The sequence below is a fragment of the Camelus ferus genome, chromosome 10 (genome assembly GCF_009834535.1).
Source record: "Camelus ferus isolate YT-003-E chromosome 10, BCGSAC_Cfer_1.0, whole genome shotgun sequence".
Taxonomy (NCBI): Eukaryota; Metazoa; Chordata; class Mammalia; order Artiodactyla; family Camelidae; genus Camelus; species Camelus ferus.
In genome coordinates this window covers 8,560,669-8,580,640 of record NC_045705.1, presented here as the reverse complement: position 1 = coordinate 8,580,640, position 19,972 = coordinate 8,560,669, and the positions used below count along the sequence as shown (strand labels likewise).

The 19,972-nt window shown below is 44.6% G+C and overlaps 1 protein-coding gene and 1 long non-coding RNA gene across 6 annotated transcripts in view; one reads left to right on the top strand and one right to left on the bottom strand.

The window, feature by feature from the left end:
• Positions 1 to 377: 377 nt before the first annotated feature.
• Positions 378 to 1,559, bottom strand: LOC116666594. The gene is made up of 3 exons (XR_004323536.1): positions 1,260 to 1,559; positions 779 to 1,013; positions 378 to 692 (listed from the first exon to the last, which is right to left on the bottom strand). It is a non-coding gene; the product is annotated as an uncharacterized LOC116666594 (long non-coding RNA).
• Positions 1,560 to 10,309: 8,750 nt separating this feature from the next.
• Positions 10,310 to 19,972, top strand: part of AMOTL1 (angiomotin like 1) — a 164,308-nt gene continuing 154,645 nt past the window's right edge. Inside the window, exons 1-2 of one of the 5 annotated variants that reach the window (XM_032488304.1) lie at positions 10,310 to 10,417; positions 15,666 to 15,749. The gene's annotated coding sequence lies outside the window, so the exon portion shown is untranslated. Of the gene's footprint in view, positions 10,418 to 15,527; positions 15,750 to 19,972 lie in introns of those variants that run through there. The other 4 variants (XM_032488310.1, XM_032488303.1, XM_032488305.1 and 1 more) reach the window with 4 other exon arrangements.

The window sequence follows — 19,972 nt, the reverse complement described above, 5'->3', positions numbered from 1 at the left end:
ATATTCTATGTCTGTGAGTCTATTTCTGTTTTGTATTTATGCTTTGTTTGTTTGTTTGTTTTTTAGATTCCACATATGAGCGATCTCATATGGTATTTTTCTTTCTCTTTCTGGCTTACTTCACTTAGAATGACATTCTCCAGGAGCATCCATGTTGCTGCAAATGGCGTTATGTTGTCGTTTTTATGGCTGAGTAGTATCCCATTGTATAAACATACCACTTCTTCTTTATCCAGTCATCTGTTGATGGACATTTAGGCTGTTTCCATGTCCTGGCTATTGTAAATAATGCTGCTATGGACACTGGGGTGCAGATGTCATCCTGAAGTAGATTTCCTTCTGGATACAAGCCCAGGAGTGGGATTCCTAGGTCATATGGTAAGTCTATTCCTAGTCTTTTGAGGAATCTCCATACTGTTTTCCACAGTGGCTGCACCAAACTGCATTCCCACCAGCAGTGAAGGAGGGTTCCCTTTTCTCCACATAGGCTGTGACATTCTTGAGGTCCTATTCATCTCTGTGTCCAGAGACTGGCACAGTGGAGCTGCCCAAAGTGCACTGGTCGAATAAAACAGAGTTAAAAAACCTGAGATGAGCTGCATCTCTGCCTATTTCTTGAGTGGATGCAACTAAATCTTTAAAGATCCTGAATGGTCCAGGTGTGGTGGTTGAGATGCAATTCTCCCTGGAGGCTGGGAAATAAATGAGGCAATGACCCTTTGAAATGGAAAGATTCTATGGAGGTTTTTTGTTCAACATGCAATTATTAGTCACCTACCATATCCCAGGCATGGTGTGAGGCATTGGGGTCCAACCATGGACTGAACACAGTGCCAGCTCCCCAGAACCTGCACTACTGAGTCTCTTTGGGTCGATATTAGCTTATGGAAGATGGAGTCTCTGATGCCTGGAACCACCACTGGACCATTGGTGCGTCCACCTGGTGATGCTGGGTGTTAATAATATGGAGTTGATCAAGGTCTTGCTTGCTGAAGAATCCCTCCAGGCCTCATCTGCAGGTGAGGAAGAGGATTGCTGTTTAGACGGTGGAAGGGAGCAGTAAGGGTCATGGGAGGGTGAAGAAGAGTTGAGGCGGGGGAGGGAAGGCTCAGCTGGATTCTCTCAGTGAAGAGCTTGCTTCCCCATCATCTACCTGACTTCCCTTGTCCCATCTCTAAATGCAGCTCATGTACTTGCCAGCCCCTCCCTTCTTCAGTCTGCCTCCTTCCGGACACATTTTACGTCACCATGCCACTTACCAAGCTCCTTTGCAGTAATCTGTTTATACGTCTGCTTCTCTTCCTGGGCTGTGAGTTCCCTGAGGCACAAGCCAATGTCTCGTTCTTTTCATCTTTTGCCTAGTGTGTTTATTTCTTGAGTAAATGGATAATTATCTCCATTTACACAAATGAAGACCCAGGTTCAGAAACTGTATCCTGCCTAATGTCGCAGGCTGAGCCAGGACTCGAGCCAGGTCTTCTGACTCCAGCTCAGGGCTCCTTTCCTGAGGCCCAGCCACACCCAGCAGGATCACTCTGGGGACCGTAACTAGAAACCACTACTCTGACCAACTTGCTTGCTCTGAGAATTAGAAAGTGAGGCCTCCAAGGGGACAGCGACCTGTGTTGTGAAAGTCTGAAAATTGGCCGAAGTGGGGAATCTCAGTCATGTTCTCCAGTCTCCAGGTCAGTAAGTCTGAAAGTCATTCGTGACCTCGACCTCTGCTTCGCCAGCATCTTATATTCAAAGGTATCCTAAAACCAGCGCATTCTGTCCCCTTCACATCTCTCATCTCTCGTTCTCTCTCCACTGTCACTGAATCAGTTCAGGCCCCTGGCAGCCTCTAACTATGCATTGTCCCCCAGGGACCGCTGCTGTATATCTTCCGTCTGTAGCCAGAGCCCTCCTTTGCTGAAAACTTCCCGTGGTTCCCAGGGTCCCAGGGATACACCTAAAGCCTTAACTTGCTGTCCTTTTCTTCTGGCTCCTCACTTGTCTAGCTCTCTCTCACCATCCAACCCTTACACTCAGGGAGCTTAACTCCAGCCTTTCGGACTCTTGTCATTCTGCTCTGGAGTCCCATGTTTCAGTCCTGAGTCCTGGGAACTAGATCTTTCTCAGACCAGTCCCTTTGGGTTGGTGAACTGGTTGCCCATCTGCCTGGCTTTTCTTATTATTTCAGACTCACCCTGATGCCTCTGACAACCCCTGTGGGCTGGCCCAACAGCATCTCCACCCGTCCCCTCAGCCCCACCCCACTCTGTGAGCTGCTCCTGGCCTGAGCTGCCAATCTGCCTCTGATCATTCCAGCTCCCATTTGTGTGGAAGGGCTATCCGAATGAATGAATGAACGGGTGAATAAATGAATGAATGAATACGCTCCTGTACTTTCTCTCTCACTTCCTGCTCAGATACCCAGGGCCCTCGTCCTATGCCATGATTCTTAGACAAGTGTTGCCACAGTTCCTTGCATCCTGGGCCTAATCTCCCTGAACTGGCCCTTTCTCCAAAATAATCTTGCCCTTACTTTCTCTCTCCCCAAATCAAAATGTCCCTCCCCATCAGGGTGGCTGATACGGACAAAGGGTGCAGGCATGGGCCTCAGAGGGCATAGAATTTAGTCCCAGCCCTGTCCCTTAACTCCTGTGTAGCTGTCACTTACAGGTTCCTCCACCTGGAACTGCATAAGCTCAGTTAGATCATAAACATAGCAGAGAGCGATTTGCATAAAAGTTTAAGGCCCAGAGAAAAGCTGAAATTGTGGGAGATGCAACTTCTGAGCAAGCTTTCCTCTAACCTGACGCCCCAAGCCTGCCTGTCTTCCTGAATTGAAGCCCACCAACCCATGGCTTCTTTTCTGCTTTTTCCAATCCCTATGCCCAAACTGGGCATGGCCCCTGATTGGGCCAGTCCTAGCAACGAGGCTGTCCTAGGCTTCACTAAGGCACTCGTATGTGATCTTTGCAACATCTTTCTGAGTCAGGCAGAGCAGGTGCTAACATCCCCCATCTTACAGCTAAGGAATACAAATTAAAAAATGTGGAAATACTGGGTGTGTGTGTGTGTGTGTGATAAATTAGGAGCTTAGGATTAGCAGATACAAACTACCTAATACAAAAAGATAAACAACAAGGACCTACTATACAGCACAGGGAACTATATTCAATATCTTGCAATAACCTATAATGGAAAAGAATCTGAAAAAGAACAGATATATATGTATAACTGAATCACTTTCCTATACACCTGAAAAGAACACAACATTGTAAAGCAATTATACTTCAATTAAAAAAAAACTTACCCCCTCCCAAATATGGAATTATTTCCTCACGATCACAGAGCCAAGAGGCAGAACCGGGATTCAACGCCAGGTTTCTTAAACCTAAAACCGTATTGCTGCCCTTGTAGACCAAGGTCATGGAATTGACCCGGGACCCTCGCCTCTTTTCTTTCCTTCCCTCCTGCCTTCCTTCCATGCTGGGAGAGAGACTGGCTCAGGGGCAGGGCCTTAATCCCAGGTGATGAGAGCTGTCTTTGCCAGAGACACAGCCCTCACAAAGAGTGTTGGGGCCCAGGGCCGGGAGCTGGCACGCTGTGGGTCCTGCAGACAGAAACGTGCATCTTTCAAATGGTCGTGTGAGCCTTATCCAAATATCCGTGCTCTGGGAGGGGAGCCGTCATCACCTCTACAGGAGAACGTGCTTCAGTTTGCCCATCCTGCATTAGACTCCATTCAAACTCACTGTGAAAAGCTCCCAGGGGTGAGAAAGACGGCAGCTATCACTTCCAGGCCTCCCTCTCGGGGCTGTTTTGAAAAGCAGCCTGTCAGCTTGGCCTTGGGGACGGCTGATATTCCTCTTTGGGGGAGAACCTGGAGGGGCCTAGACAGGTCCCAACAGCCTTGGGTGAAGATTCTCTGCCCTTCATCGGCAGGAGAGACTGGAGTAGCCTTGTGCAGACAGATTTGGGCTGGGCCCTCCTCAAATGAGCCCTGGGCACCGAAGAGGGGGAAGTTCTCTTTCCGAGAAATCACCCACAGCAACAGCCCTTGGAAATCTACCCCATCCTGCACTGCCAGCTGGTCCCCTTGGCGAGGGTGCCCGGCCTGCATTTACACGGGCTCCACCGAGATCTCGCGGAGCAGCACTGGCCCTGAGCAGCCTTGCCCCAGTGTCACAGCTCCGTCCTCAGTGTCCTCCACTGTAAAGCAAAGGCAATGACAGTACCTACCCTGCCTGTCTCGCAGGCCTGCAGTGAAGATGACAGGAGATCATCCAAGTGAAAGCGTTTTGCAACTTCTAAGCCATGATTATGGTGATGATTATTATCAGGATCATTGTAGTGACTGCCTGGTTTGGGCCCGGAGACCCAGCGAACGAACCCAGGTGGAGTCTGAAGACAACTGGAGGAAAGAAGCCACAGAGTGATGGCGATGTGCTAATTAAAATGGGCCTGACTGCCATTTGAAAGAAGAGGAGGGGGCTGATGTCTCCTCAGAGAGGGATGTGATAGAGCATGTCCACGCGCTCTTCCTAGAGGAAGAGAGATGTGGTGGAAGGGCCCCGTAATGTGCTCCCCGCCCACCCCCACGCGGCTGAGCGACGTCCACGTTCGTGTCCCAGGACAGCACCTGCGCGCCCAGCTGACACTAATTGGTTCTCATTGTAAGTTTGGCTGCTCAGCAGAAGCGCTAAATGGCTGGGCAGGGCTCCTGTTTCTCAGCCTCCCAGGATGGGACCCACAGAGGGGAGGAGGCTGAGAAACCAGCCCAAGACCCCTGGATTTCCATTTCCAGGGCTGGGCGCACTTAACCACTAACAGGGTGTGCGTCTACACAACATCTCAGGCTCCTGGTGTAAGAGGACCTAGAAACACCAACTCATTCTATAGCTTGTGGGGCCAGCTGTATGAGCCACACCAAACTGGGTGGATTCAGGAACCAATCAAAGCAGCCTTATGTTCCCATCTAAGTAGAATTGCCTAAAAAAGTCTAATAATAAGAGTTTGGGTTCTAGGGTAAGATACACCAGGACTCCAATTCTAAGTCATCCACTTACAATTTGGGGGATCTAGAGAAGTTTTTTGTCTCTACTTTTTTTGAGAGGGGACAGGTAATTAGGTTCATCTATTTATTTATTTATTTATTTATTTATTTATTTATTTATTTATTTATTTATTTATTTAATGGAGGTACTGGGGATTGATCCCAGGACCTCGTGCATGCTAAGTATGTGCTCTACCACTGAGCTATACCCTCCCCATAGAGCAGTTTTTAAAATCTGCCAAATGGTAAAAGATAATAGTCTTGACCTCCTTGGGCTGTTGTAAGGGGTGAATGGGACACCAGAGGTATCTGACAAGTAGCCAGCATTCAGTACATTCTTGAGGTTTTGGGTTTCTTGATCTAAGATGCTTTTACTCTAGAAGGCAAATAGACAAGGCACAGACAATAATAATTTGTCATAAGAAAATTAGTCCAATTGTCCAAGCTGCGAACGGAGATGTCACTCCTCCCTTGTCCTCACTCACCAAGGCCAGTCAGCCAGGCCCAGTTCCCAAACGTCTTTCACATCTGGTCCCTTTACAAGGCCTCCCACCAATTCAAGCCATGATAGTATGCCATCTAAATCACAATATTAGCCTCTATAGTAATCAGTTTATTCATCAAAGACACATGTACTTGACAATGAGAGCTCATACTATGAGATAACCAGTGTTTCCAGAAGGAACAGAATGATGTGGTCCTGGGCCACACTGCCTGAGGTATGTGTACCATTCCAAGCAGATGCAGAAACGGCTGAGTGTGGCCCGAGGCTCTGTCTACCTCCCTAACTCCCCATACAAGAGGCTCTGCCCAACCTGGTTCCTGCCCCCCTCTCTCCAGCTTTCCCTGTTGACTCTCCCCTCGTGGTACTGAGCACGTTCATCAGACAGAATTCTTTGCTGTTTGCTGGACAAGTTACGCTCTCCTTTTCTTTGCAGATGTTATTCCATCTGCTTTTAATGCCATTCACCTTCCTCATCTGGGAAAATCCTACTGGTCCTTTGGGCTCAGCTGAGGTGTCACCTCCTTTGGGAAGCGCCTCCCTCAACACACACACACACACTTTGAGGGCAGCATTAGGTGCCCTATCCCCTAGGCTCCCGGGACATCTTTTTAATTCATCCTGCCTATAGCACTTGTCACACTCACGGACTGGTCTCCCACCCCCCCACCCGCCTTGCACATCACAGTCGGAGTGGTACCTAAACCAGGGATGGGTGCTGCTGGAGCTTGGGGAAGAGCAGAGAACATCTGTTCTAGAATTCATGCAAAGGGCTGCCTTCTTGGGCTGCTTTCGAGCCTCTGCTTGTTTTTGTAATCAGAGGTCAGCCGGCAACAGTCAACTACTGTGAATTTACAGCTCAAATTACTTCTTGCTAGGCAGTCCAGTTGGGAATCGAATTGATTTCAAGCCACATTTTAGGCTTTGTTAAGTCTAAGTCTGTTTCATATTTGCCCTTATTTCTTGGGCATAGCTCTCGAAATGACAAATGGAAGTCTGAGATATTTCCCAGGGCCCCTCTCCTTAGCATGCGGAGATTGCTGAAGTCTGCCGAAGTTCTCAGCCTCTGCTTGATGCTTTCTGCTTGGCCAATCAGCATGACTCCGTGCAACTGATGAACAAACGCTTCAAGGAGGAAAGCATCTCAGGTGGTCACAGTCACTTCTTGGCGCTCCTTCTCTCTTGATCCCTCTATTCCTGGCTCCCTGGGTGGTCCTGAACTTCAGTTTGTGCCGAAAGCTCTACTTAACCACCTCTTTGCTTTCTGCTTGGCTTCTCAGTCTCTCATTCCTAAACTGATTATGAGCTGGCAAATCCATTGAGAGGGCAGAATATCAGGCTTACCACAACGGGTTTCCTCTTCAACCCAGAGACCTCGGCCCCTCAAGTCCTGGAGTCCACGGTAACACTCTAATGTCTTCAGCCACATGTAGAGTCCAGCTTTTCTGTTGTTTGTTTATCAGTGAGAGGTTTGGTCTATTGCAAATCAGTCTGATGCAGCTGTCCCCACTGAAAGTAAAGTCAGTTGTTCCTCCTTTAAAAAAAAATTCCACTTAAAGATGGTTTGCACCTAAAGACTAAGTCTGAATTGGTTTTAAGCAGATAAAATTTATCTGAATTATTATATAGCAAAGGTTTATTATGAAACAAACCAAACCCTATGAACTTGGAGTTAGAGAGAGAGAACAACCATTTAAATATTGTGGGTAATTGTGCTTAATAAACCATCCTGCGTACTAAATGTGCTCCAGAAGGGATGTGAGATGGGAGGCATGGATCTTAGGCCCCCTCAGTCAGCTTCAGTGTGAGATACTTTTCCTACTGAATGGGATTCCAGATAAAAAGAGCCAGCGCAACTGGCTTTCAGATTGTCTGTCTAAAAGCCAACTACCTCATCTGAAGAAATGGCAGTTTACTTCTGTACGGGATGCAACTATTGTGTTGGGCTTATTGAAAAATAGCATTTCAGTCTCCAAAATGATAGCTTTATGAGCTTTTCTATGCTATTTCGAATTCTATGCAACTTTCACCTTTCCTGCTAACTCTCAAGGTCTAGCTCTGTGTCAAATATAACTCAACCCAAGGGGCACCCATTTTTCTGCTCTAATTACCTCACAGAACCAGTGCTGAGGAAAAGAACCTTTATGAAGGAGGGTCAACATGCCCTTCTAGAAGTTTGGGAGGTGGGAGCCACCCTCAGGAACAAGGGGAGAGGGTAAAAATCCAGAGGCATTTTCTATTCTCAGGTCAACATGGAGTCAGGAGCTGAAAAAAAAAAAAAAAAAAAAAGCCGTGGAGAGACACCTTAATCTTGGTCAATTCCCCACATCTTTTTTTTTTTTTTTTTTTTTTTTTTTTTTTTATATCTTCAGCATGTTCTCTTGGGTGATTAAAATGAAGAGGGCCTCTCTGGATGAACAGAGAACCTCCAGGGTAGGGAAGAGGCAGCTCTGAAGAGCACAGGCAGCATGCTGAGTGTCTAGGACCCACTGGGGTTGGGGGGGAATGGGAGGGAGGGAAGCCTCAGCAGGATGCCTGGGCTTCATCAAGCTTTACTTTCAGATTTGTCAGTGTTTATTATAATTCTATAAAAATTTACTTAAAAAAATTTGATAAGCTATTTTAGATGGAAGCAAGACCTTTATGCATGATATAAGAAAAGAACTTTGGTATTTTTCTGAGAGGGAGATGAGAGCAAAAGAGGGAGAAGGGGCAGGCATGGGAGAAAGTGGGGTGGAGGGGCAGGAAAGGAGCTGGAGAAAAGAGTCAGCAAGAAAGAAAGGGGCTGGGACAAGGTAGGAGGAAGATCCTGTGCTACTTCATGCTAAGGATGCTGAAGGAGGCTTTAGGAATCATGTTTTGTTTCTTAATAAAATATTAGCAAACCGATTCCAGCAACACATAAAAAAGATTTGGATTCATCCCAAGGGCACAAAGATGGATGGCTTCCAAATTACTCAATGTGATACACCACATCAACAAAATAAAGGACAAAAATCACACAATCATCTCAATAGATGCAGAAAGACATTTCATAAAATTCAACATCCATTCATGATAAAAACTCTTACCAAAGTGGTTATAGAGGGAATATATCTCTTCATAACAAATGCTATTTATGACAAATCCACTGCCAACATAATATTCAACAGTGAAAAGTCAAAAACCCTCTTGCTAAAATCTGGAACAAGACAAAGATGCCCACTCTCACTACTTCTATTGAACACAGTATTGGTAGTCCTAGCCATAACAATCAGACAAGAAAAAGAAATTAAAAAGGGATCCAAATTGAAAGAGAAGAGGTAAAATTGTCACTATATGCAGATGACATGATATAGAAAACCCTAAACACTCCACACAAAATCTACTAGAGCTGATAAATGAATTCAGCAAGGGAGCAGGACACAAGATTAACAAACAGAAATCTGTTGCATTTCTTTGCACTAACAATGAAATGGTTATTCTCTTTCCTTTCTTCACAGCACTCAGCACCATCTGTCTTTGTCTTGTCCTTTTCTCTCCTCTGCCTTCCCTACCAGATTGTTAGAGGCAGATGGGCAAGAAATGCATCTGCTTGCCACAATATCCAACTGTCTGGCTCATGTAGTAGACAAATTATTGGTGAAGGATCAGTAAATATCTATTGGTAAATGTTTAATAAACATACAGAGTAACTGTGACTCAGAGTAGTTGAGTAATTTGCATAAGATCACACAGCCTTAAGTGATGGAATGGAGAAACTGGTCTGACTCACTCCAAAGGCCCTACCCTTTTCACTGTTCTTCTCTGTCTTATCTCTTAACCTGGGGGTCCTCGGCACTTCCTTTGTTGTTAGTCTATGGGCCTGAACCTATAAGAGCTGATTTCTCTCTCATTGTCTCGTGACCTAGAGGCCACAAATCTCTGATGCTGTGGTTCCCCTGGTCAGTCCTTTGATATCCATTTGCTTTGAATTGGTCGTCCTTCCTTCCAAAGCACAAGATATTCACGGGGCATCCCCAAAGCATCTCATCTTCTCCAACTTAGAAGCCTTTCATTCTACACACAAAAGGTCATTAAAAGCCTACCCTGGGCCAGGCCTCTTCTAGGAGCTGCCAAGCCATGACTGCCTCTCCCAATCAGGGCTTTCTGTCTCCGTATTGCTTCGTCCTATTTCCTTCTCAGTTTCTCTAAACCACGAATAAATCAATAACTTCTATCTTTTCTCTTCATCAACCTCTTGTCTGCAGACTCTCAGATCCAGGGCACTGTTTACACCTGCCTGGTCCTGTCCCTGGGGAGGCAGAAGACAGTTCACCCCAGCTCAGAACATGGATTAGCATATCAAAAGCTCCAGTGTACATTGTGGTTACTCCCACTCAGCACAGCCTCTGATGTTCAAGTCCAAATCGATTTTGGGGCAAATGGTATAATGTATTATATTTCCATATAAGGTGCCCGGTCTGATGCAGACATGCAAACCCTGTGACAACATCTCCCCAGCCCTTCCCTGTAAACTCCAACCCGGGTACAAAGGGGACAGGGTGGACTTGCCTAGCCTTGCTTTTTCTCAGATGTTAGTCCAGGACAAGTCTAAAATTAGCCCCACCCCTCCTAGTGCTACAACTTAGCTGAAGCAACATGGGACCAGCTACTTTTAGAAACCATCCCTTTGGGGCTTAGAGCTGAGCCACAGAAACAGGTGATGGAAACTGGGCCTGGAACCTGCAAGGCAGGAAAGAAGAGCCGGATCAAGTTCGGGAGCTGGTATTGGAGTGCCAGATCCAGGGACCAGGGCTGCAAATCCAGACGGACGCAGTGGTCATGGTCAAATCAAGGAGACATAGCACAAAACCAAGCCAGAGCTGCCCAAAGCTCACTGCAGTGCTAAGGTAGGGTAGGGGTAGGAGGTACAGGGAGGGAAGAGGGTGCATGCTTCTTAGGTACCCTGTGGGCCAGATGCTTTTTTATGGTGTCTTGTTGAATCTCATTGGTAGGAACTATTAGTTTGCCTCTTTTATCATTAACTAGGTGGACTGTCAGAGCTGTTCAGTAAGTTAACCAATACCGCTCAGCCAACGCAGGGCACAGCAGGGATTCAAACCCAGGCCTGTTGAGCATAAGGCCTGGCACATTCCTCTATGCTGCCTCTAGAAGTAGCAGGAAGGGAGATTTCAAATCTACCCATCACCCATGAGAATGGACCATGAAGTTGCCCCACCAGTATTTCTCACCCTGGGTCACACCCTAATTTCCTGGGGGCCCTTGAGAAAAATACCAATGCCTGGTTCTGTGCAATTGTTCTGGGGCGAGGTGTAAGGATAGGTATTTTAGAATCTCCTGGGAGAGTCTCTTGTGCCAGTTGGGTCTAGAACTAGGCTTTCTGCCTGGTTGCTGATCAGTTTCTGCAGCAAGATGGAAAAATAGGGTGGTGAGAGATGTTTGTGCCCACTTCATCTGGCTTCCACTCTGGACAGGCAGGCTACTTGGTCAGCAATGGCGTTTTCCATGGATGATCCTCTGAGGGTGGTCTTCTCAAATGCTGAAGTCAGGGAAAGAACTTAAACGGCATTCCCACAAAGGGAGGGTGGAGGCCAGGAACCTGGGGAGTTAAGATTCTATAAGGTAGAAATTTTCAAAGAAAGAAGGAGTAGAATCCACATCATCTGTCAATCTAACAAAGCTCCGCCCCTTTTGCCAAACGTTTAGAAAGGGAAGAGACTCCCTCAATGTAAATGGCAGGGCTCCCTGCCAAGGAGCAAAATGTACAAGTAAACCCGCCTCTGACTGCACTCAGGTACGTCTGTCTTGGCTCACTTAACTCACAACTAGATTTAGCACTAGATTATGTATCTTTGATGTCCCTTTGATTTCTAATTGTTTCATATTTAATTATTTCAAGTCTTGCCTTCTTTGAAGTCTCCTGGAAGGCAGGAACTGTTTCATGTAGGAGACAGAAAATAATGTCAGATAGTCTCGGCTGGGACATCTTTGGGTCCTCTTGATTGCATATTGTCTTCATCTTGGAAATTAAAAACAATGTTAATGCCTGGGTCCCAATCCCTGAGAATGTGATTTAATTGGCTTGGGATGTGGCATAAACATCATGACTTTTCAAAGCAGCCCAGATAATTAGAATATTGCACCCAAGACTGAGAAGCAAAATTGAAGGATAATAAAAAGCTACATGGAAAAAAATTGTAACAGTGGTTATGTCTGTGAGGGGAAAAATGGGGTTATGTGATTTATTTTATTTTTGCTAATCTGTTTTCTCTATTTGTTTCCCCACATTGGTTATATAATTTTAAAAATTAAGGCTGAAACAGAAATGAAACTGGATTAAGTATTCTTAAATTGCCTCTTTTTTTCAGGGATAGATCACTGATGATAATTTGTACCATTTGGAATGGGTCCCAATCAGACACTATTCTCATTCACTCACCAAATACTTAGTGAGAGCCTGCTGCATTCCACATGCTAGACACTGGACATATAAAAGTGAATTTTACAAGCACTATCCCTGTGCAGGTGAAATTTACATCTAAGGGAGGAGATTAACCAACAAACAAGCAAATACAGACTTCAAGGAGATGTTCTAGTACGTACAAACAGCTGAGTATTATACTGTCTTATAAAAATCCGTAACAGAAATTGCAAATATCTGCCTTATGCTTCCCCCTCTGTGTCCAAGGCAGATCTTGCTTATTGACTATGTCACCGTTTTTTGCTGAAGCTCAGTATCCATTTCAACAAAGCCAGTCAATCTGAAGTGGTGCTTGGAATAAAACATAATTAGTATCCCAGGAAAGAGCTGTGAATTATCTTGTTGAAGGTAAAGTAGGTGACTCAAAAGATAATTGAAATCTTCTGATATTGCCAAGTAGTTCCTCTCGGATCATAGTTCGTGTAGATAACTGAAATTCCAGCTGCTATAGGGCAGATAGGGTTTTGTAGTTTGACTTCCGTTACTTTAAAGGCCTGAATAAAGAAAAGTCAATACTCATCAGAAGAGCATAATAGGATTCAGAGTTTCTACAACATATCATTCATATTGACCAAGGTACACTCCAAATTATTCAACATATGACAAAACAGGAAAACATGTCTTATTTTAAAGAGTAAAGGCAGTCAACAGAGACTGACTCTAAGATGACTTAGATGACAGATTAACAGAAAAGAATTTTAAAGGAGTTGTTGTAACTGTGCTTAAGTATGAAAGGAAAGTATGCCCATGATGAATGAAAATACAGAAAATCTTAGCAGATAAATAGAAATTATTTGAAAAGGGCCAAATGAAAATATGAGAACTAAAAAATAAATATCTCAAATAAAAATTCAATAAGGGTGCTTAAAAGCACAAGGGCGATGAAAGAAGAAAAAACTAGAAGATAGATCAGCAGAAATGATTCAGACTGAGGAACAATGATTTAAGAAGTGTGTGGAGACTCACAGATCTTTGCAACAATATCAAAACATCTTATGCACATATAGTTGGAGTCCCAGATGGAGAGGAGAGAAAGAAGAGTACAGAAAAATATTTAAATAAGTCATAGGTGAAAAGTTTATAAATTTGATAAAAGACAAATATTTATAGATTCTAAAACCTCAATAAATGCCAAGAAAGATTAATATCAAAAACAAACAAAACAAAAATAAAAACATTTGAGCATATCATAGTCAAACTGCTGAAAATCAATGACACAGGAAAAAAAATCACAGAACAATGCTGAGAGAAATTGAAGATGTAAACAAATGGAGATACATCAAGTTAATGGATTGAAAGACTCAATGTGTTTAAGAGGGCAATTATCAAGTTGATCTATGGCTTCATTACAATCCTAATCATAATCCTACTATGCTTTTTAGTCAAAATTGATAAGCTGATTCTAAAACTTCTATAGAAATGTAAAGATTTTTGACTATTCAAAGAAGTCTTGAGAAAAGAAGTCAGAGTTGAGGACTTAATACTACTTGACTTCAAGACTTACCCTAAAGCTATACTAAACAAGACAGTGCAGCCCTGACACAAGGATCAACAATTTTTGCATTGTATTGTATATGATTTTCATCTGAAAAGAAAGAAAGGAATTGTAAACAAATTTGGAACTCTGGTTAATAACACAAGTATTTGGGGGAATGTATTAATGTCTACAACTTACCTGGGACTATAATAACAAAAATAATTAAATGAGTTGCTGGATGGGTAGAGGAATGGGTAGAGAATTAATATATGATAAAGCAAATACAGTAACATGTCAGTTGAAGGAACTATATGATATCTGTACGGGAGTTCACTTTAAAATTCTTTCAGTATATCTCCAAGTCTGAACCTTCTACGATAAAAATGTTGAGAACAAAAGATAATTAAAGACACTTGGCAGATTACTTAAGAGACGGAGTCCTGGCCCTGGGAAAAGACATGAGGGTCTAGCTGATGCACAGGGAAACAAGGGAGGCAAAGGGGGCTTCTGGTTCCAGAAATTGGCTTTCTTTGCTCTGTTCTAACTTTGGCAGTAAACCTAGGGGCTGAGGCAAAAAAAAAAAAAAAAAAAAAAATGGGACCAAGTTTCTCTTGCCTTACAGAAGACCCACTAGCTTGTGCTCTCTGCAACTGCCTTGCTTACCAGATGGTGACTTGAAGAGTTCTCAATGTAAATATCAAATCACTGTCGTGTAAACTATGGTGAACACATATAGAAGTGCTAAGATACTGTATATCAGTTATACTTCAGTTATACAAGAGTTCTCAACAGATCTGTTTGAGAAATCTAGAAGAGAAAGGGCTGTTGGACACCATTTACTATCTGCCCTGTGCCTACCATGTGCTACTCTGTGTGCAAGGCTCTGAGGATACTATAATAAACTGAATAAAAATGGCTCCTGCCCTTTTTTGATCTTACCATTGATGAAACTCTGCACCTTTCCTATCATTACACCCTGACTAGACTTGCAAGTTCCTTCTCTAAGCCATGTTGACATTTATTAAATTTCTGAATTCAAAATGCCCTTTCTAACATTGGAACTGAATATCTCTATCTTAACAGAGATTTTTTTTTTCTTGTTTTACCCTCTCTGGAGTCAAACGACACAAGATGATCCCCAAAACCTCAAAATAGTTCAGCAGGAAACTGGACACCTGCCTAGTGACCCAAACTGGACACCTGCCTAGTTCACCTTACAGTCTCCTGAAGTAGAGGTGTGGGGGGAAGGGCAGTCGGCTGCTAAGCTCGACCCTCTGCTCTACGTCCAACAGAGGTCACACATATTACCATTCCTTGTCCTGACACCACAGCCAGAAGTCCTGCCCAAACTTTAGCCCAAGGACGTGGCATCCAGGAGAGGTTCTCGCCTTACTGGGTAGCTTGATGTGACCTTGAATCCCATGTTACAAATCCGATTGCTCCAGCCTCACCTTTAACATACAAAAGAGAAAATTCCTGACTTAAATAAATGTCTCTTTCCCTAATATTCTTAGTGGAATGTGGGCCTGTTTTGAACTAATAGATTAATGTTACAAATGGCCCCAAATGGATTGGTACCATAGTCAATGAAAAGAAAATAAGATGGTGAAAATTAGAAAGTTGATCACATTTCCTTCCATACAGTGACTCATTCTCTTTGCTGAACTGAATACTTTCCTCTCTGCAAAGTCCAGACCATCACCTATTTGTCACCTTTGTCTGCTTCCAAATCCACCAGCTCTGAAAACCTCTGAGCAAGGGTATCCTTTCCAGATTTTCACAGCCCCTCCTCCTGACTGAAAGATCTTTGCTTTTTCTCTCTCCCCACCTCCCCCAAGAATTTCTACCTCTCAGAAGTTTAAATACCTGTTTCCCTTCCCTAGAATGTTGGATTCTTGGGAGATAATGTATGATTTGGGGAAGTAAGTGTAAGGTTTCCCTGCCCCTGGTGCTGGTGAAGGCGATCAGTGCTTCCGGACTTTCTGAAGCTCTTTGAAAACAACAGGGCAAGTCAGATTCCGGCGATCCACCTTCTGAAGGCTGAGCGTGTCCGGGCAGTGGCCGCATAATTTGGATGGAATCATCACTGGCGAGGCTGAATTGGCTCAGGCAGGGAGTACGCGTTGCTCTTCTAAACTCCACGGCACCAGAGATGAAGTCACGTTTCTTCTTTTAAAAGCAATAGATCGGCCCTGTGCGTCCCTGTCACGTCTGCTGGAACTTGGTGTTTTTTTCAATGCTGGTCACCGGGACCTCCTTGCAGGTAAGGAAGCTCTTCTTTAGTGGGTTTCCATGCAGGAAAGTTGGATGTAAGGTGAGACTTTTTAGGGCATCTCTGGGTAAAGCTGGAGTCTGGTCAAGGGACCCTGGGCTGGGTGAGGAGGATGTTTGGCTCCCCCCTGGGCTGGGTGAGCAGAACCCTGCTCAGCTCCAGCTGCAGTGGTGGTTTCTGGAAATCTAACCCGGGCTTGGTTTCGGGTGCCTGTTCTAATAGTGGTAGAGCGAGCACATCGGTGAAGGAACTACAAGTGATCTCTGTTGGCTGGGGCTGTCCTACCCACTTTGCCCTCCTGACACCTGGCTTTGTCTTCTGGCTGGAACCCTTAGAGGGTCTCATACTAAAAGCTGGCACGCAGGAAAGCTGCGGCTCACTGGCTTGAATGTTTCCCTTCTTCCTCGGAGTGTAGCAGGGACAAAGGGCCCGGGCTCCCTGCCCTGACATGCAGGGACCTTAGGTAAACTGTGGCTGTGTGCTCATGTGGGGCAGAAGCGTGCAAACACGTCTTGGAGCCTGTCCGTGCAAGTTCTAAATTTCGGGCTGTGTGTGTGTGTGTATGTGTGTGCATGCAGGCAGACCTGGGGTCCTAGGGGCCACTGAAATCTCCCTGCCACACTATCTGTGAGTTATATAGATGAGTCACTGCCACTGATTAAATCGTACAGTTCTTAATTAGCTTTGGAAGTCTTCATAAAGACATCTTGGTGCTGATGGAGGCGCCTCCAGGGTAATAAATGGCTTTTGGAGAGAAAGTTGAACAACTGGGAAGCGAAAGCATCCATTGCAGGGCCCTGTTATTACCTGACGCAGAACCCTGCCGCACACGGGCTCGGTGCTTTCATCTCTACCCCCTGAAGGGAACAAATAATCTCACTGAGATAAGAGATGTTTGCTTTGTTTCAAATGCAATTGCATGCTGGCTGCCAGCGCCCGCTTACACATTCACCTGAAACTTGGCACGTCCAGAATTCTTACTCCCCTGAAATCTGCTCCCCCATCCCCCAGCCACGTGTCCACTCACTCCATGAAAGGCACCTGGTTGTCCATGACTGATTTCTAGATTTCACCCTTGACCCCTTCCTCATCCTCATATTCCCACATCTAATTTGGCAACAGATTCTGTTGATACTGCCTCTGTGTTTTCTCTCAAATCCATCCACTCTCTTACTTTCATGGCTACTTTCCTAGTTTAAGCCCTTATCTTCTCCAGGAATATGGAAACCGCCCATCCAGCCTTCCTCTCTCCAAGCCTCATCTTCCCAGTACAGCCAGAGTGATGACTCTACAGTGACTGACTGGCACCTGGATGATCCAATCCATCACTAGTCTGTCGATCTGTCTTAATATTCCTCATTTTCCCACCTCCTCATCCCACCAGCACAACCTTGGTCCATCCCACCAACACTCTCGGCCAGAGTTACTACAATCACCGCTTAGCTGACCTCCCTGCTACCAGCCTTACTCCCTTCCTAGTATAAGGCACTTCAGGCTTCTTGTCTTCCCAAGCTTTTAAAGGACATTTCTTACAAGAGCAGAACTTGAAACGCTTATTACTCTATCTGGGGTTTAGAAGCATTAGCATTTTTATGACTTGTGGATGCTTCAAGAGAGAGGCAGAGAGAATGGGGGAGAGGGAGGGATGTGTCCTGCAGCGGGAACCAGGCAGGTCTACAGCTGAATCCTGGCTCATCACCTCCTAGTCTGGCCTCAACCAAATTGGCAAATTTTCTTGAGACTCATTTGCCTCAAATGGAAAATAATAATGCCTACTTCACTAGGTGAATGCAAGAGTTAAAGGAGAACCTTTACAAAATACAGCAATTAAGAATATTTAGTTCCTTTCCTTCTTTGCTTCAAAGGCTTAGAATCTTTATCTATCATACGTCTTGTAAGTATTTGTGTGTATGTGTACGTCTGATTACCTAGTTTTGGCAAGGGAGGGAAGAGGCTGGGCAAAGAAATACATGAGAACTCTCTCAAGGAATTTGCAATTTACTTAGGGAGGTAAAGCAAACTTTGATAGTATGAAAACATCTATAATACAAGCATTCTGCTGTTGTCGTGTGTACAGTACCAGTTGAGCACACAAGCAGGAAGGGCTTGAGTCAATAGGTCTGTGAATACCAGCAGACAGAGTGTCAACAGATCTATATCAAGCAATTGTAGATTGAGGCTCTTTGGGGACTTAAAAATCACTGGCTCTGACGTTGAAGTCAAATTTTCCAGAAGGCTTTACACTTTTAGAGTGATTTCAGGTCATACGTATTGTGTAAGTGACTACTCATTCATTCACTCATTCATCAAACATTTATTTAGAGCCTTCTCTGTGCTGGGTCCTCTACTGTACAGTTTCTTCACTCTCCTTCCATGGGGCATGGATGATAATTCTCTTCCTCTTGGACTGGGGATCACCTTAGGGACCTGATGGCCAATAGAATAAGAAGGGAGTGATGTCTGGGGACATTCATGGCTAGGTTCTCAAATGCTTTGCAGCTTCCTTCCAGTTTTCTTGGCTCACTCACTCCGGGGGATGCCAACCGCCTTATAAAATCATGTGCTGGTAACCTGGCTCTCTGGGGTTGGGGGAGCCCTCTGATTTATAGTGTTCACCAGTTTTCACAATATAAATACTTCCCCCACTGTGGCTGATTTCAGGCTACCCAAGTGACAGCTCTGAATACAGGTTAGAAAGAAATTCATTCAAGTTCCTACAAGCCAGCCCCAGTGCATGACTGCTGGTTCTCCCGTGACCATCACGCTGTAAGGACACCCAAGCTAACTAGATGCTCTCCATGCAGAGAAGCCCAACCAGACCCAGATTTTCCAGCCATTCATATTTAGGCTACAGGAGAGAAGCCTTCACATGACTCCAAACTCAGCCACTCTCTGACTGCAGCTGTGTGGGTGAGGGACACCTAGTCAGCTCAGCCTAGTCACCCCACAGCATCCTGAGATAGTGACAGTCCATATTGTCTAGGTTTAGAAGTAGTTTGTTATGCAGCAAAAATAACGGGAACAAGGTGGTATTCCTGTTTATGCAGAAGCCAGCCTAGATTAAGCCAGCAAGGGTGTGGAGGGGTCGGGGAATCTTTTCCATGCATATTCTCAGGCCTCAGACCACTAAGGAAGAAAGCGTTTTGGTTAAAAAGACCTGAAAGGACATAGAAAACAAATTGTGGTTACCAGAGGGGAGGGATAGACTAGGAGTTTGAGATTAGTAGATACACATTGCTATGTATAAAACAGATAAACAAGGACCTACTGAATAGCACAGGGAGCTATATTCAATTTCTTATAATGAGCTATAATGGAAAAGGATCTGAAAAAATATATATGTTATGTATGTATGTGTATAACTGAATCACTTTGCTGTGCACTTGAAACTAACACTGTAAATCGACTACACTTTAATAAAAAATAAGAATTTTTTTTAAAAAGGCCTGATAAAGAGACTCAATTGCCTTACTTACTAGTTTTACCCTAATAACTAAATCAGTGAAAGAAATTTCTCTCCCTCTCTCTCTCCCTCATCTCACATCTGCCCCATCACTTCCTCATCTAACTCTGCTCACACCAATCTCTGCTGGAACATCTCCCTTACCTCCTCTCTGGGCTCTGCTCCATCCTCCACATGGAATTTGCTGGGGGAAGCAGGCAGAGAAAAAACATGAAGTCAGGGAAATACCCAGAGCCCTGGAGGAGAGCAGCCCAGAGCCCTAACAAGAAGCAGGGAAGAGGAGGATTTAAAATAGGTTCTAGTGGAGACACATGGATGAGTGGTTGAAGAATGGGTTTTGAAATCAGAGGACCTGGGTTCCAGTCTGGATTCTGACATTTTCTACTTGGCTGACCTTGGGAAGTATCTAGACATCTCTCTTCTCAGTTTCTCCACCTTTAAGTCTGGATAATGATGCCTCTCACAGAGTTCTCATGAAGATGAGCCCAGATGGTAAGTGTAGAGTGCTTAGCACTGTGCCTAACACATTGTGCTGAGTAAATAGCCGTTACCCTCAGTGGTAGTGATGGGGTTGGGGTTATAGTGGTTTACAGTTGTCACAAGTTCCCAAGCCACAGGCTCCCTGCAAGCCCAAAGAATCAGTCGGTCACACGACAAGTGCCCAAGATAAGCGTTCAGTAAATACTAAATCAGACCAAATATCTATATTCTTTTAATTTTTGTATGCTGCCATTTCTTTCTTTCTCTTTTT